Source organism: Acomys russatus, chromosome 11, assembly GCF_903995435.1.
Source record: "Acomys russatus chromosome 11, mAcoRus1.1, whole genome shotgun sequence".
NCBI lineage: Eukaryota > Metazoa > Chordata > Mammalia > Rodentia > Muridae > Acomys > Acomys russatus.
Window position 1 is genome coordinate 15,464,652 of NC_067147.1, and position 17,706 is coordinate 15,482,357.

The following is a 17,706-nucleotide window of genomic DNA, read 5'->3' on the forward strand; positions in this document are numbered from 1 at the left end:
TTATAACTCTTTTAGATAAGAGTTCACAATATAATCTTAAGATATATAGCCTGGATATGCAGCTTTAATACCTTATTAAAGAAACATTGTTTTAAATCTTATCTTTTATAAGTCTAGTTTTAAATCAGCACAATAATTACAAAAAACCTTAATTTAAATGTACTTTCAGAGACCTTGTGGCTTTGAATGGCTCCAACTCTAACTTAAAAGTTTAAGATAACCTTTCGTTACCGATGTTAAAGATTTTTTTTTTTTTTTTTTTTTTTTGTTAACCATCTTCAATAGCCAGTAATTTACAAGCAAGGTATGTAGAACATGATAAATTTGTACATTTAAAATCAAACATATAGTGGCCACATACATTAATACATTTTAAGATAGGCAGACAAACCACATTTGGAAAGCCAGGCTTGCGACCAGACTGCAAGCTGGAAAAAGCCTTCACCAAGGTCAAACAGCAGCCACCCCCAAAACCCTGCCATTCCAGTGTCACTTGGTGCTAGTTCAGTGCAAGTGGTGGGGACATTTTAAAAGATAAGGAGGAAGTAGGCATACCTTAGCAATCTCGTTTTCACCATGTGGGGAGCAGGGTGTGCTGAGGGCTCAGGTGTTTTGAACCAGCAAGGATCTAATAGCCTCAAGGATCCCCAGAGGGCTTTTCATGCTTGGGGCAAGCCTCTTTGCCAGGACTCAGCAGGAGCTCAGTATTTAAGTGGGAAGTGGATGGCACTAGACTCAAGTCGCCATGTTTGAGACGTGTATTTCTGTATTAGGGTCCTGTATTAGTGGCTTGAGCTCAAACCACAATCCTTCCTGATGCAACAGCATAGTAGAGTGGTGAAGAGCTTCAAGGGCAATGGGCTGATCAAGGGGAAAAACCATGGGTCACAGGAATGTTGACCTTCAGGTGGGTTGGGTGGAGGCTGGATCGCAAGAGGAAGTTGTGGGTCACAGGAGTGTCCATCTTTAGGCAGGTTGGGTGGAGGCTGAGTCTTGAGGGGAAGTTTTTTATTTTTATTATTATTATTATTATTTTTATCTCAGAGGAACATTGGATGCTGACTGTATCTGATCAGTCTGGTGGAGTTTTTGGAGACTGCTGGCAGGTGCAGTTACAGCAGTATATGGTCACTCTTGGAATGCAGGGAGAAGTGAGGGTCACCTAGAGGACAAGTTCTCACAGAACGTAGAGGTCATAGCATTAGTTACAGAACATATAGTATTAGTTTGGTCCTTGCAAGGTATAATTTATTCATTGTTGTATCTAGTGACAGTGCTATTGGTGCTCTGTTTAGGAACTAGTTTCCTGTGCCAATGAGTTCAAGAGTATCCCCCCAGTTTCCCTGCCATCACAACCAGTGTATCTAGCTTTATGTTAAGATATTTGATCCATCTAGAGTAGAGGTTAGTTCAGGATGACAAGTATGGACCTATTTTTTATTCTCCCACCTGAAGCCATCTGCCTCGAACAGCACCATTTGCTGAAGATGCTGTTTCTTTCTAATGTGTATTACTGTTTTTTTTTTTTTAATCAAAATTCATCTGTCCAAAAGTGTATGGGCTTATTTCAGGGACTTCAAATAGATTACATTGAGCAATATGTCTGTTTTTGTGTCAGTACCATGCTGGTTTTATTACTATAGCTCTGTAGTACAATTTCAGATAAGAGATAGTGATACCTCCAGCAGTTCTTGTATCATTTAGGAGTGTTTTAGCTATCCTGTTTTGTTTGCTTGTTTGTTTTGTGTGTGTCCTTCCTTATGAAGCTGTAAATTGTTCTTGCAATTTCTGTGGATGATTGTGTTGACATTTCAGTGGAGATTGCATTGACTCTGTAGATTTCTTTTGGTAGGACGCCTTTTTTCCTATGTTAATTCTATCAATCCATAAGGATGGAAGATCTTTTCATCTTCTGGTATCTCCTACAGTTTCTTTCTTCAGGGTCTTAATGTTCTTCTCATATAAATCTTTCATTGCTTAGTTAGAATTACCCTGAAATATTTTTATGTTATTCAAAGCTACTGTGAATGGAATTGTTTCTCTAATTTCTTTCTCAGTCTGTTTGTTGTTTATGTATAGGAAAGTTAATGATTTTTTTGTATTATTTTTGTATCTTGTTATTTTACAGAAAGTATTTAGCAGTTGTAAGAGTTTCTTGTCTTGGTAGAATTTTTAGTGACAGTTAGGTATGCTATGATAAAATCTCTAAATAAAAATACTTTGTCTTCTTCCCTTTCTGTTTCTATCCCTTTATCTCTTTCTGTTATTTGATTGCTCTAGCTAAGACTTCAAGCAGTACATTGAACAGGTATGGAGAGAATGGGCAACCTTGTCTTGATCTTGATATAGATAGAAATACTTTGAAATTTATGTTGACTATAGGCTTGCTGTAATTTGACTTTATTATTTGAGGTGTGTCTCTTGTATCCCTAATTCCCAGGACTATTATTATGAAGGACTGTGTAAAAATCCTTTCTGCATCTAGTGAGATGATCATATGATTTTTGTCTTCTAGTCTGTCTATATTGTGATTTATATTTATTGATTTATGTACGTTGAATTATTCCTGCATCTGTGGAATGGAACCTACTTACTCATGTTGGATGGTCTTGTTGATATATTCTTGGATTCTGTTTGCAAGTATTTTATTGAGAGTTTTGAATCCCCCTTAATGAGGGAAAATAGATGGTAATGCTTCTTTGTTGGGTCTTAATGAGTTTTTGGGGTTCAGAGTAACTGTGGCTTCATGAAAAGACTTGGGCAATGCTCCTTCTTTTTCAATTTTTTGAATAATTTGAGTTATATTGAGGTCAACCCTTCTCTGACAGTCTGGTAGCATTCTCTTCTAAAACCCCCTGGTTCTAGGTTTTAGTTTTTGTTTGGAAGACTTTTAATTACTGCTTCTATTTCCCTATGTATTATAGGTCCATTTAAATTGCTTATCTTATCTTCATTTAACGTCAGTTGGTGTGTACATTGAGATAATTACCTATTTCTCTTAGATTTTGCAGGTTTGTGTTGTACAGGTTTTGAAGTGTGCCCTATGATTCTCTGGATCTCTTTTGGGTCTGTTATTTCCTTTTGTTTCTAATTTCATTAAGTGGAATCTTCTCCCTCTGTCTTTGAGTTAATTTGGCTAAGAGTTTGTTAATTTTCTTGGTTATCTCAAAAAAACTCTGTTTAATTAGTTTTTAGTATTGTTTTTTTTTTTCTTTTTTTTTATTAATTTATTCTTGTTACATCTCAATGTTTATCCCATCCCTTGTATCCTCCCATTCCTCTCCCCCCCCATTTTCCCATTATTCCCCTCCCCTATGACTGTTCCTGAGGGGGATTACGTCCCCCTATATATTCTCATAGGGTATCAAGTCTCTTCTTGGCTACTTGTTTGTTTGTAACTTACTGATTTCAGCCGTGAGTTTGACTATTTCTTGCCAACTGATTTTTTTTTTTTTTTGAGGGTGCAATTTCTGCCTTTTGTTTTAGAGTTTTCAAGTATACTGTTAAGTTACTACTATGAGATCTTTTCATATATTTATCTATATCTATATCCACACATATAGACATTTAGTGTTATGAACCTTACTCTTAGAGCCATCTTCATTTTGTCCCATACACTTGTATATGCTGTGCTTTCAGTTTCAGTTAGTTTTAGAAAGTTTTGTATTTCTTTCTTGACCCATTTTTTTTTTTTTTTTTTAAATTCATGAGTTAGTTGCTCAGTTTTCTATGAGTCGTTAAGCTTCTTATTGTTTCTGTTGCTGATATCCAGCTTCAAGTTGTGGTAGTCAGATAGGATGCAGGGTGTTATTTTGTTACTTTATTTTCAACTATTTGATCAGTTTTGGGGAGTGTTCCATGATGTTGTAAGAAGAATGCATATTCTTCGGCGCTTGGGTGAAATGTACTATAAAATGTTAGCTCCATATAGTTTATGATCTCATTTAGCTCCAGAATCTTTCTGTTTAATTGTTTCTGCATGGCTTGTATATTGACAAGAGTGGGTTATTGATATTCGGTATCAGGGTGTGATTTAAACCATAGTAACGTTTCTTTTATGATTTTTTTTTTTGTGTGTGTGTCCTTGTATTTGGTACACAGCTATTGGAAGCTGCGATATCCTATTGGTGGACTTTTCAGTGGATGAGTATGTAGTGTATTTCTCTGTCACATCTGACTCATTTTGACAGATATTAATAGGCGAAAGATTTATATGATCTATATAATCTGAAGAGAAACCAGAATATTTGAAAGCTACTAAAATGGCTACAGCAGCTTGCTTCCTAATTCCATTTGCTTGGAATATTTTTTTTTTTGTTCTTTTACCCTGAGTGATATCTTGCCTTTATGGTAATATGTGTTTCTTGGATACCGCAGAAGGATGGATATTCCATTCCAATACATTCTATTATTCTGTGTCTTCATTGTGCAGTTGAAACTATATATTGAGGGTTATCAAAGAGCTGTGCTTGTTGGCTTGGTATAGGTGTTTTCTTCCTCCTGAGTTTGACTTTCTGATCTGATATTATTTATTCTTTGAGTTTTCTCGGATGTAGTTAAACTTTTCAGGTTAAGCTTTCCTTCTAGAGCCTTCTATAGAGCTGTATGTGTGGATATATTTTGATTAAATTTGATTTTATCAAGGAATGTCTTTTTTGCTCCATCTATTGTGATTAAAAGTTTTGCTGGGTATAATAGTCTGATCTGGTATCAGTGGTCTCAGAGTTTGTAGAATATCTGCCTAGGCCCATCTGGCTTTTAAGGTCTCCATTGAAAAAGAAATTGTAATAGGACTGCTTTTATGTGTCATTCTTCCTATTTCCTTTGCAGATTTTAATGAGCTTTCTTTGTTCTTTACGTTTAGTGTTGTGATTATTATGTGACATAGGGAATTCCTTTTCTGGTCCTCTTTCTTTGTTGTTCTATATGTTTTTGTTCCTTGATTGGCACATCCTTCCTTAGATTGGGGAAGTTTTCTTGTATGATTTATTGAGAATATTTTGTTTCTTTAAGCTAGGTTTCTTCTTCCTTCCTCTATTGTCATTATTCATAAATTTTGTACTTTTATAGTAGTTTCTTGGACATTTTACACCTGCATCTTTTAGGTTTACCCTTTATTTATTTATTGCTAAGGAATATATTTCTTTTGTCTTGCCTTTAATGCTTGAGCTCCCCTTTTTCATCTCTCGCATTCTGTTGGTGAGTCTTGCCTCTGAGTTTCCTGTTCAAGTTCCTAAATTTTTCATTTCCAATGTCTTTATTGATTCCACTTCCACAGGCAAGTCCTGAACTATTTTCTTCATTTCTCCCCACTGTTTCTGTTTTGATAAATTTCTTAAGGAATTATTCATTTCCTCTTTAGGACCTCTAACACATTTAAAGGCTATTTTGAAGTCCTTGTCTTGTGCTTCAGTTATACTGCATTTTTAAGGGACTACCATAGCAGTCCTTGGCTTCAGTGGAAATATATTGTCCTGGCTGTTATTGTTGGTATTTTTATGCTGACATTTAGGCACGTGGGTTTGGGATGATTGTAATTCTAGGTGCTGATCTCTGGTCTTGTCTATTTTTTCTTTTTTTCTTTTAGTGAGTGTTTTGTTTGTTAGTTTCTGTTGCCCTTTCTGGTTCTTAGGAGAGTGTCATGTTTTTATGTTCAGGAATGCTCTTGAGATGCTGCCGGGTGTGGCCATTGGTAGTTGTTGTTAGAATGAGTTTCTTGGTATTGGATGTTGATGTTAAGGGATAGAGATGAGATAGAAAGGGAAAGGGAGGCACTGAGGAGGTTTACCGGAGGGAGGAGAGCAGGGTGTGCCACCAGAGTCTGCGTAGTCCGCTTGTAATTGGGAGAGAGAGGGAGCAGAGGCCATAGATGGTAGTCTCCTACAGAGCTGGAATGAGACTGAGAGTTTGGGTTTGGAGCAGTGGAGTGGGAATGAAGATTGCCTGTGTGTTTTCCTGGATGGTGTGCCTGGCATGTTCCCAGGGTGCCTGTGGAAACAGGTGGTGCAGACAATGGGGTGGGGTTGTGAGGGAAGCTGTAGAAGATCTACATGGGAGAAGAGAGGAAGGGGAGGCCACAGTGGGCAATTGCTACAGAGCTGAGGGTGAGCCTAAGGGATTGGGTTTACAGGAGAGGAGAGAGTGAAGGTCTGAGAATCAACCACCTGTTTCACTTGCCACTGTGGCTGCCAGGAGTACTTACAAGTGCTCATTTTTAAAATTATAATGTAACCTTACCAAAGCTTATATGGATATTGTAATAGATGCACAAAGGATAACATGTTTTTGCAAAGATATCATGAAAATACACATAAAAGGCTAATAACATATCCTCTCTCTCTCTCTCTCTCTCTCTCTCTCTCTGTGTGTGTGTGTGTGTGTGTGTGTGTGTGTGTAGGCCCCAGGTTGACATTTACATGTCTTTCTCAATCACTCTTCACTTTATCTTTTTGAGATACTGTCTCTTACAGAACCTAGAGCTCAGCAGTTCAATAAACTAGCTGGTCAGTATTCCCAGAGAGCCTCTTGCTCTGCCTTCTAGGTTCATGGATTGTAAGTATTCTTTTGGTTTTCATTTGAGTGCTGGGATTTGAATTCAGGGGTTCATGCTGATACAAAGCACTTTAATGTACAATTGAGTCACTTTCTCAGCCTGAGGATATTCTTTGATTCATATTATTTCTCCACTAGATGTTTGCTGTCCCCAATTCCTGCACTGGGATCCTTATAAACAATGGTTGGGGCTTGCTAGAAGTGGTTTTTCTTTTTTCTTTTTTTAGTTATTTTGCTCTTAATTTCTCAAGAGCCCAGTGTTTTCAAGTTCATGGTAATTTTTCTATAGTTTCCAATCTTGCATTTATGTCTTAAATTTCCCATTGTAACTTAAAGTCTATTAAACACTATTGGTTTTTGTTTGTTTGTTTTTTTATTTCAGTGAAAACATTGCAGCCTGGTCCTTTGTTACTTCCAGTTCACCTCTAATCCTTGTAGTTTGTGGAATCCTCCACACAAATGTAGCATGAATATTTGTATGTAAAGCCTCTGAGGTGTCTAGGACATGGCACATGCAAACCTAGTTAAAAAAACAAAATATTTTTTTTTCCTACAGTGGGAGCTATATCTCTGAGGATGTAGCCCTTTCATGTTTCAGATTACCTTGAGCCTTTTAAGAATCCCCAGCCCTATAATCCCTTAGGTTTGATTTTTGCATAATTATTTTGCTGATTTAAATGAACATTCAAATGGGTCACAGTTTGCAAATGTCTTCCCCATTCCCTTCTGACTGACCTGGCAATTCTACTGTTCCAAACCAAACTCCTTCCCTCCCTCCATCCCTTTGGTCCCTCTGTCCCTCTGTCTCTCCATCCCTTCCTCTGTCTCTCCATCCTTCTCTCTTGTTTCCTCCCTCCCTCCCTCTTTGAATTTCACATCATTCATATCAGCTTTCAGACATCAAAGTTTCCCCAGATGGCAGCCTAGACCTGCTTGGCTTTTGGTGGTAACAGACTCTTGCTGCCGAACTGCCAGGGACACAGACATGGGCAACGATGGTAGCACAGACCAGGACCCCACTGTGGTCCCAGGTGGCATCAGCAGCTACTTACATCAGACTCACTACCCTTGAGTTCTGCCTCTCTTCGTTGGTGCACATCCTTCTTTTTCTCTTTCTCTTTCATTTCTTCACCACTTCCTTGTTCCTCTTAGTTGCACCCCGGAGTTGCTGAGTGTCTGGGGTCGGTGGTCTTAGGAGAGCTATGCTGCATCTGTGCGTTATGGCACCAGGCAGCGGTAATCTTGGGCATGGTCCATCTCCACCCCTAGTGTGCTGAAAACTGATGCTCATCTTAGGATAGCTCCGAGCCCATAGCTTCTGTGTGGAAGCCCCAAGGCTTCTGTCTGATGCTCATCTCGGGCTTGCTCCTTGCCTTGTGTGCCCAAGTGGCTCCATGTGACAATTGTTTGTCTTGGGAGCCCGTCTGGGACCGCTTTCGTGCAGGACTGGTGATCCATCGTGTCAGGCTCTCTTTTTCAGGGAATGTTAGGCTATTAATCAGTCAGATATTCACAGGTCAGAACACTGGGCTTAGACACAGCCTCTCTCCTTTCTGCTACCTACTGACTCACACGTGTCACAGCAGCCACACTTATAAAGCCTTTAGGGGCAAGTCCAACTGGGTTTATAAAGCTGGTGTAAAGCCACAAGGATCTGATGAGGGCATGAAAATGATAAAATCACGGGGCATTCTATTCAAGAACACAGCTCCCTGGAGCATCCTGTGACATGTGTTCTTCCACTCTTTCTTTTTCTTCCTTTTTTTCTTCCTTTTTTTCTTCCTTCCTTCCTTCCTTTCTTTCTTTCTTTTTTTCTTTCTTTCTTTTGTTTTTGAGACAGGGTTTCTCTGCATAGCCTTGGCTGTCCTATACTCACTTTGTAGACCAGGCTGGCCTCAAACTCACAGCAATCCGCCTGCCTCAGCCTCCCGAGTGCTGGGATTAAAGGCGTGCGCCACCATGTCTGGCACTTTTTCTAGCTGAATACACAGATCTGCTTTGGATCCTAAGAGTCCCCGTTCGACCAGGTTGTCAGAATTCTTTGGCATCACACCCCTATCCAAGGCTCTCTGGGAAGAGCTCAGTCGTCCCCACTCCTCCTGTGTGAAGAGTCCAGACACTTCCTTAAAGGTCACCAAGTCCTGGACTAGCTTTTGGAGGTGGCTGACTGTCGTTCCTTCTTCTCTGGTGAGCCGAGGATCATCAAACCAAGAGGAAGCAAGCAGTTCAGGAGCTTTGCAACTGTGGGATTCCTCAGGCTCGAAGCATCTGAACCCTGATCGTCGCTCTTCTGCTGGGCACCCACCGCGATGTCCAAGCTTAGCCGGCACATAGCTGTCAGGACACGATGAGCTGGAGCCTGCTTCCCAAAGCTTTTACAAGGTTGATTTTTTACTCTTTATTGTGTGATGTTTCCCGTGGGTTAGTTCTTCACTTTCTTAAGACGTGAATTAAAATGACTGTTTTGACTGCCTTTTCATTTTATTAAAAAATGTGTATGAAAGTTTGACTGCATGTGTGCATGTGCATCACCAGCATGGAGTGTCTGTGGGAGCCAGAAGGTAGTGTCCCCAGGAACTGAAGTAACACACAGTTATGAGCTACATGTGAGGACAAAACCTGAGTCCTCAGAAAGAGCAGCAAGTGCACTAATCACTGAGTCATCTCTGCAGCCTGAATTTCGTCTGTTTGTAAGCATCTTGTTTAGAGTCTAAAAATAAATTTTGTCACATATGATGGCATCAATTAATGTGTGGTAAGTCATTGGTACAAATACAAAAAAATGTATTTTTATTCGTCCTTTGAGAATTTCATAATGCACATAATATATTTTCATCATATTTACCCCTCCTTCTCTTTCTAATTCCTTCCAGATACCACCCCTCACCTCTCCTAAACTTGTGTCTTCTATTTTTCTCTCTTTTTTGTAATTCATATCCGATTTGTGCTGCCACCTGCTAGGCCATGGATAACCTACCAGAGGCCTCATCACTAAAGAAAACAGACTCTCTCCCCAGAAGCCCTATCAGTTAGAGGCGGGCATTGCGATCTCCTCCCTCCCTTCTGCTGGAAGGCTGACTGCATGCATCCTGTGCAGATCTAGTGCAGGCAAACACCGATGGGGTGAGTTCACAAGAGTCCTCTCACCTCCAGAAGTTACAGGGCCGTTCTGGTTCTCCGTGACCACTGGCTCTTAGATTTTGTGTGTCCTCTTTTTCATGATGGTTTCCAAGTCTTGGTGGGGAAGAGTGTGATATAGATGTCACCTGTGCGAGTTGCAACCATTACCCCCTTCCTTTTACAGAGAAGGAAAGCATGACTCATGAAGACTGAGTAATCTGAGAACCATTAAGCCGCCTGCCTATCTTTACCTTTGTCGTCACATAATTAGAATCTTCAGGAAATGTTTACCTTCTATTACTGTTAGGCGAAGGTAAAGAAACCCACAGTCATCAGGGACGAGAATAAGACTCACACTGGAAATGACTAAGACAGCATCAGCACCAGCTCATCAGTGAGCTAGGCTGTTTTCTTCTGTTTCATTGAACTATTATGCTGCTATATTCTTGAACCAGTCTACAAGTTTCTCATTTGCATCAGGACTTTTAGTACATGAGTCATACCTGTAAACACACAGTAGCTCTAAACCCATGAAAATTTCCCTGCCTGAAGTCAGCTGTCTTCTTGAGTGACAAGGCTCTGGCTAAGCCTTCGTTTTGAGCAGCCAGGTCTAGAGACTTTACTTTTCCTCCTGGTTTTGATGCTGACATTTGATTACGACTTAGCGTTACTTTTGTGTATTCTTCTCTGGCACTGGAAAAACTTGATGATCTCACCAACATTCATCTCCGCGCTTAAGTGCTCTGAATCTTGCTAGTGTTTTTATGTCACTTATTTTATTGTTTGAGCCAGGGTCAAATAGACACCATGGGATCTGAATGATTTAAACTACTGTTGTCCTTGGTAACATTCCTGGTTCCTGGAAATGGTCTGATACATGGAATGGAGGAGCATGCTGCCTCGTGGAAGACTACATCTTGAAGAGAAATGCTTATAGAAGCATGGAATACAGATCAAAACAGGAAGGACTGCCCTACTCTGAGATCACAACTGATGTTTGACCCTCTACTGGTAGATTTACTAGATCAACTTTTGAGATTTTCCCTAAAATTTGTTTTAGGCCTTCGCCTTTGTGTCTGCTCTACCCCATATCAGCTTAGTCATTGGGCAAGATTCAGGCAGTGGTTGGCCTTTTGGGAGGCAGACCCCAGCAGCCAGCTGAGGATGGTTCTCAGAGATGATAGTGGTTATAGTCTATCAGCTATGATATTCCTTCCTAACAGATGGGGATGAGATTCTTGGTCCTGAATTGGTCCAGATGTGACTTGATAGTCCTTTTTTTTTTTTTTTTTTAATACCAATCTAAGTTCTAGAAGGAAATAAAGTAATGTCCAATGGGAAATAGGAGAATCAGGAAGCTGTTTGTCACTTACCACATGAGGAGTGCCCACTAGTCTCTGAAATGCAGCATTATTGTCAAATCCTTTTTAAAGACAAGACAGTATTTATTTTTATCTATGTGTATTTTATATATGTCTGTGCATAAAACATGTGTACATACACCTATAGAGGCCAGGAGGGGAATTTACATCCCCTGGACTTGGGGTCATAGGTGATTGGGTGTGTGAGTCTCTTGACATGAGTCCTATGAACTGAACTCAAGTGCTCTAGAAGAGCATCAAGGACTCTTCGCTGCTGAGCATCTCACTTGCTTGACTGTCTGCTTTTAATTCTTAACTAGATACTGCTACTACATGCACGCACTGGGCTGTCCCATCATCTCCAATTAACATGGGCCACAGGCAAGATACAACTTTCCTTTTCCATTGTCAAAATTTTTCAAAGTCTCTTATTTGGTCATAAAAATTGTGATATCTCTTCTATCATCTGAAAATTTTGTACATATCACTGTAATGTAAAAGCAACATTTTACATAATTCACCAACTTAACACTCATTTTATTCCCTTCCCACGGTCTTCTAATAAGTTATATGAATTTAATGTGTAGCTTGGAAGTTACCTTGACACACCATTATAAAACTTTAGTACGTAGTCACCTATGTCTGATAAGAAAAAGTAATCATTCCCAGTATTTGTACAAGTTTCAGATTGAGAAAGAGTAAGACAGAGAGGTGAAAAAATGAATATAAGATCCAGACTATCTTTAAAGAATCTCAGCACTGCCATTGGAAAATTTCCCAGACTTAGTTTTAGGCCTTTGTGTGTGTTCTCCACATCATCTCAGTCACTAGTCAGACAAACTGTGAAAGTTAGGGCAAGCTAATCACTCAACCTGAGCCTTGTTTTCCTCACTGGCTTGTTTGTAAGACTAAATGATTCAACATGTACAAGCTATTTCAAATAATACTTTGCAACAAAGCAAAGTTTTATGTGCCTTACAAATAAGACCCATTTAGACACTATAACACACTGGATAAAACAAATAGCATTTAAGAATTAATTAAATCAAAATAATTAATTAAGTTAAAAAAAGCTTTTCAGACCAATATCTTCATTAGTCCTGAGAAAGGCTGTGGGGAAGGGCCTTTAATCTAACCATGATTTTAGACTTATGCTTTTACAAGCATAAGTAGAATTTGTGTCTCCCAAAACTGAATCTCCTTGTAATGAGTGTTTTGGGGGAAGTTTTCTTCTGGAAAACCTGCGGCAAAGTTCCTTGATGAACCAGGTGGAAAGCAGACACTGTGCTTTGTAAAATCCCAGAAGTAGAGCTCACTGTCTTACGATGTGCACATTGAATCAAGAGACAGAGAAAGCACTTGGTTTGCATAATAAATGTCTTACTCAACGTTACTGCAGGGGAATAGAATGGTAGGAACTAGAATATGTGGTTGCTTTTTCTTCTCTGGAAAATGAACAGAAATTGATATATGTCTGAGGATAGGTCCCAGAAGTTCTTTGTGAATTAAGATAATATTCTTAAAAAAATGATACGGAACCTTTATTTTGGATCCTGCCAGCCAAAGATCTATGTGGTAAAGCTTGCTTCATGGCATGATGCCATTGAGAAGCAATGGCATCTTTAAGGAGCAGGGCTTAGTGGGCGGTCCCCATGTCATTGAGAGTATGTTGCTGAAGGTAATGTTGGGATCTGTTTTTTTTCTTTGACTTTTCAATAAGGTGGTGATGGGCTTTGCAACATGGTTCTGCCATATGTTCTGTGGAGGGCAATCCCTAACACCATTAGCCATAACCAACCTATTTCCTATAAGCTCATTAGTTCAGAAACTTGCTGTGATGTCAAAAAGCTGACAAATTAAATACCAAATACCTAGTTTAAATTGTGTGTGTTGTGGTATGTGTGTTTGTATGATTAGCTGTGTGCTGTTGTATGTGAATGTGTGTGTGGTGATGTGTAGTATATATGTGTGACTAAGTGGGTTGTGTGTGTATGTGTGTGTGGGTGGTGTTGTGGTGTTGTGTGTGTGTGTGTGCATTCCCAGCTTGTCGTAATAGATTCTCTCCTATCCTGTGGGTACCATGGATTGAACTCTGGTTGTCAGGTTTGGTTGCATGTGCCTTTACCAGTTGAACCATCTTTCTGGTTATTGTGATTTGCTCAACAGACATGTCTTCCAGTGATTCATTTAAAGAGAGAACCAGGCAGAGAATTTGTGGTTCATACAACTAAGACCTTTGATTGAGTGTGAACAAGGCATACTACTGTTGCTTACTCATGTATATAAGTTGGAAGCAAAGATAGGCGTGCTATTTGAGGGCACCAAAGGCAATGGCCTTATAGAGGAAGGTTTATATTTAGCTTCATAAATTACCAAAGGAAACTCAGCAAGTAAAGTAAAATTTAAACTAAGTTAGCTGAAGGAATTTTGGGTTTTTTGTTTGTTTCTTTTTCTCTTTGTTTCTTTCTCTTTTTAATTTTCCAAGGTACGCTTTTGCAAACATTTCTGCTTCTGATTAGAGAGCTCTGGTACAAAGCAGACAAAGTCCCTAGAGAACGGTGAATGTGCTGTTTCCTTTGCATTGTCAGAATGCAGCATAGATAATGCTGCTAATAGAAACAGGGACTTCCTCTCTATCTACACATAGAAGGCCAGCTAGATCATTTACTCTGCCCTCCTTTTTTCCTGTGGTTTCACAGATGATCTACTAAATGTACTTAAGCAAAGCAATTACTAAAACATTCCTTCCAACATGCAAATTTAATGGCCTATTTCTATCATGCATGAAAGAAAGTCTTTGTGAAATTACATTATTAGTGCATTTGAAGTTATCTTTAAAGGGTTGTCTTTGTCTTAAGGGATTAGTGAGAGAGGGGGAGGAGGAGGAGGGAGGAGGGAGAGAGGGAGAGAGAGAGAGAGAGAGAGAGAGAGAGAGAGAGAGAGAGAGAGAGAGAGAGAGAGAGATATTTGGCACAGCTGATACTAAGTGAGCAATTTCTTTCCTTGTCAATGGTATAACCTATACAATCCCACCTTGAATTTCTTCTATTAGTCTACACCCAACCTTTGGTCCTATGTTTTCATTAGAGACTAGAAGCTGAACTGATCTTTTTGTGGGGGTTGTAAAAGGGCAAGGAACTAAAGGAAAAAACCTATATGATCAAAGATGTTGGCTTGGCTGAGTTTCAACTAACAGGGACAGGGTTGAGTAACAGAGACAGAGGCTGATGACCTCATTAACTAGGGAGGCTGAGGGATTCTGGAACGGAGTGTTGTTTTGGGAACCATGAGACAAAAACCAGATGAAGAATGTGGAAGATGATCTTTTTTTTTTAATGCAGGGAACCCAAGACCCTGGAAGCCAGCATCAGGAGTTAACAGATGTAATTTCTGACTGGATGTGATGTTTCCATGGCTGAAAACATGGCTATAGTATGGTAACAGTGATTTGTTCAGCAGATGTGTCCTTCAAGTTATTCATTTTATGGGAGAACTAGGTAGAGAACTTGTGGTTCACACAACTAAAACATTTGATTGAGTGTAAATGAGGCATACTGTTTGTCACAAGCGAGAAGGTAGATACTCATTCTTAGTATAAGGACAGTTATATTTTATTATACGGAGGGTCATCACACAAAGTACACACTCTAAATTCCTAACTAAGCCTATCTCTCCAAGGCTGCTCAACTGTGAGCCATATTTTACCTGAAGCTCAATATCCCGTCTCTAACAGAAGTCTCTGATTTGAGGGTCAGGATTCTAGGAGGCACTCTCCAGCCACAGGGCAGGTCAAGGTGGCATCTCTTTAGATGTGCAGAGCAGAGCGTTGCTCTTGGGCTCTGCCTGTATACTGTCTGGCAGGTATCATGGGGCTCTAGGACTGTGTCTGGTTATCTTGAGTGAGTGATTTTACTGGGCTTGAGTTATCTGGTGCAGCCTTGGGTGTAGTGGAGTTCCTGTCTAAGCTATGTTTTATAGGCCTACAAGGCATTTTTACTATGCTCAGTACATTCCATCCCCTGGTTCTTGAGGCATACATAATACTGATGAGGGTCACATATAAGAATTATTAACAATTTCCCAGCAATTTGCAAATTGGGGCCATCACAGGTATGGGAAAAGTATGCAATAAATATTCCAATCACTAATAGACGAGTAAATGTAGGAAATTAAATATCAGGCTAAAACATACAACTGTTCATCAAAATAATCAAAACAATGTAGATCATGGGATATCACCATAATTCCATATGGCATATTTTCCCAAGTTAATATTTTCTCCAGATTTAGTATATGCCCACTTAAAGAACACATTCAGGAATAAAAGGTAACTCAAATCACATTTAAACAAAAATGTTGTAAAGGGGTCTAGGGAATAACAGGGTTGTAGCTATAGACGCTGAGCTACGCCAGAGTAGAGCATCATCCTAAGTTGATCAGGGTCAACTAGGAGCATGTGGGTCAGTCAAGATAACGGAAATCTGTAATGTTGTGTCTCAATGCTGCAGTTTCCAGCCAGCTACTAATAAGTGGGGTAGGGTCACTTTCTGCCTTCAGTATCAGGTGGTTATTTCATAAGGCATTCTACCATAATAGGGTAGGTTTGGCCACACACAACACAATCAGTTTGACCTATTTAGCTTTGGGTGTAGTCCAAAAAAGTAAACTTGGGCATTTGAATTCTTCTGGTGGTGGAATTTCATTCCAAGAGAGGAAATGCTTCCATGGTGTACTTCTCTCACTGTCTGGGCCAACACTAGAGTTCTGCAGAATCATAGGTTTACATGGGTTTATTTTGGTTGATGTTGATGTCTCATCAGGCAAGTGTTCTGCCTCCTTTTTCAGGTCTCAGTCTGGATAATTGAAATCCTAGTAGTTTTACTGTACTGGTAGCCAAACACAGGGTACATCTCCTATATCTATGGTGCTAAAAATGCTGAGAGGAATTTTGTGTTTTCTTCTGTTTCGCAGGCAAACTTAAAGTTTCCCATGTCTGGCATCTCCAATCTTATTTTCCCCTTGTTCTTCATTTTAAAGAGGAAGGGTGACTTAAGAGACATTTCTCTCCACCAGAAGTTGTTGATGGCTGATGCTGCTGTGATGTTTCTCCAAATATGTGTTAAATGGCATTTGAATGGGTTTCTTCCCTTAAAATTGGTGTTTTCAGATTTTCCGTGGTCATTGCTGACTATGGCTCTCGAAATTGCTACAAAATGGGCATTAGCCTCTCTCCTTCATCATAATAGCTAGTCCAAACTGTCTTCCCAATAGCTTCACAACAAGCACATTGAACATAGAATGAATTCCTGGCATGTGTGAGGTTTAGGATGAAGTGCTCATGATCCCAGAATTCCGGTAGGAATCCGCCCAGATGTAGTATGGTAAGTCACCAATATCATTCTTTACTCTTGGTTTATTTGTTATTGCAGCTGTTGGTGCGGTGGTTACTTTAGTCGTTGTTCTTGCTGCTGAATGTATGGTTGTTGATGAAGGTGATGATGTCTCTGACTTTGATGGACTCAATGGTGTTGGTAAAGTGAACGATGGTGTTGTTGAAGATCTTGAGTTTGACTCCCTGGGTCATGTTCAACTTAAAGAATTCAACAGGAACAATGTCCTGGGTGCCTTGGCTCAGCAGATTTGTGCCATGGCATTGCTCCATTTTGTGTTCCCTTTTCTTTTCTTGTTAAGGTTTCTATGAGGCCTAGGGTGTAATTTGTTGTGGCTCTGCCTTCCTATGTGCTATTTCCCTCTCTGGGCAGAAGGTGTAATGCCCAGTTAGCACCAGTGATGGGTAAATTATTTCTAAGACGATTATTATCCTTATGAAAGTGAAAATCGAGTACATTGGGTTAGGTATTAGACACATTACACTTATAGATAATCTAATTTTCTAAGGTTTCAGATTTCCTTTCTTGTCCATGGTACAGATTATATTGTCTCTTCTGGGTGTCTTGACAGGTGTCTCCCTTAAGTCTCGAGTATTTCTGTCCCTGTAACACATTTATGGGGAATTATTCTATATGTTCCAGAAATAACTGTTGGTTATTCTTGCTCTAAGTCTGATTTGATAGCTTCTTTTAAGGGAGAAGATCTCTTCAATTTTGGTCTAGTATTTAACTTATAGTATGCAATTTAAATAGCCTTTTTCAAGGTGATATCCTTGCATTAATAACTTGGTTTTAAGCAGTCCATTCCCTCTTTCTATATTGCCAGCTGCAATTAGGTTATATACTAGATTGAAATCTATGATCTGGGACCACCTCTGGACTTTAGGCCCTGTAAAGAGTGATCCTTGATCTGACTCAATAATTATTAACCAGCTATGTATGGCTATTCAAAACTAGAGTGTGTATAAGATTGCCAACTGGTCTGATCTGTGACTTTCTTTAGCTATTCTAACCTCCATGTTTACATCTACAAGGGTGCAGGCATATAGGCCCTTGTGAGTATTTAAGAGTCTATTGAAGTCTAGATGTAGTTTATAATTAAATTGTCTAGGAGACTGTATCATAGCTTGTACTAGATGTCCGAATGTAGTCTGAAGTTCTGGACAAAGGCGTCTGTCCCTAATGTCCTGTTTACAGTCCTGCCAGGACACTTTAAGGTTCCTTTTATCAAACCATCAGAATAAATCACGTGTGCTTATATGTATTAAGCATAGGTATTATTA

General features: G+C 39.5%; 1 non-coding gene across 1 annotated transcript; it reads right to left on the reverse strand.

Moving 5' to 3' along the window:
• Positions 1–8,034: 8,034 nt before the first annotated feature.
• On the reverse strand, positions 8,035–8,166 carry LOC127196049 (small nucleolar RNA SNORA17). The gene has a single exon (XR_007831447.1). It is a non-coding gene; the product is annotated as a small nucleolar RNA SNORA17 (small nucleolar RNA).
• Between the last annotated feature and the right edge of the window lie 9,540 nt (positions 8,167–17,706).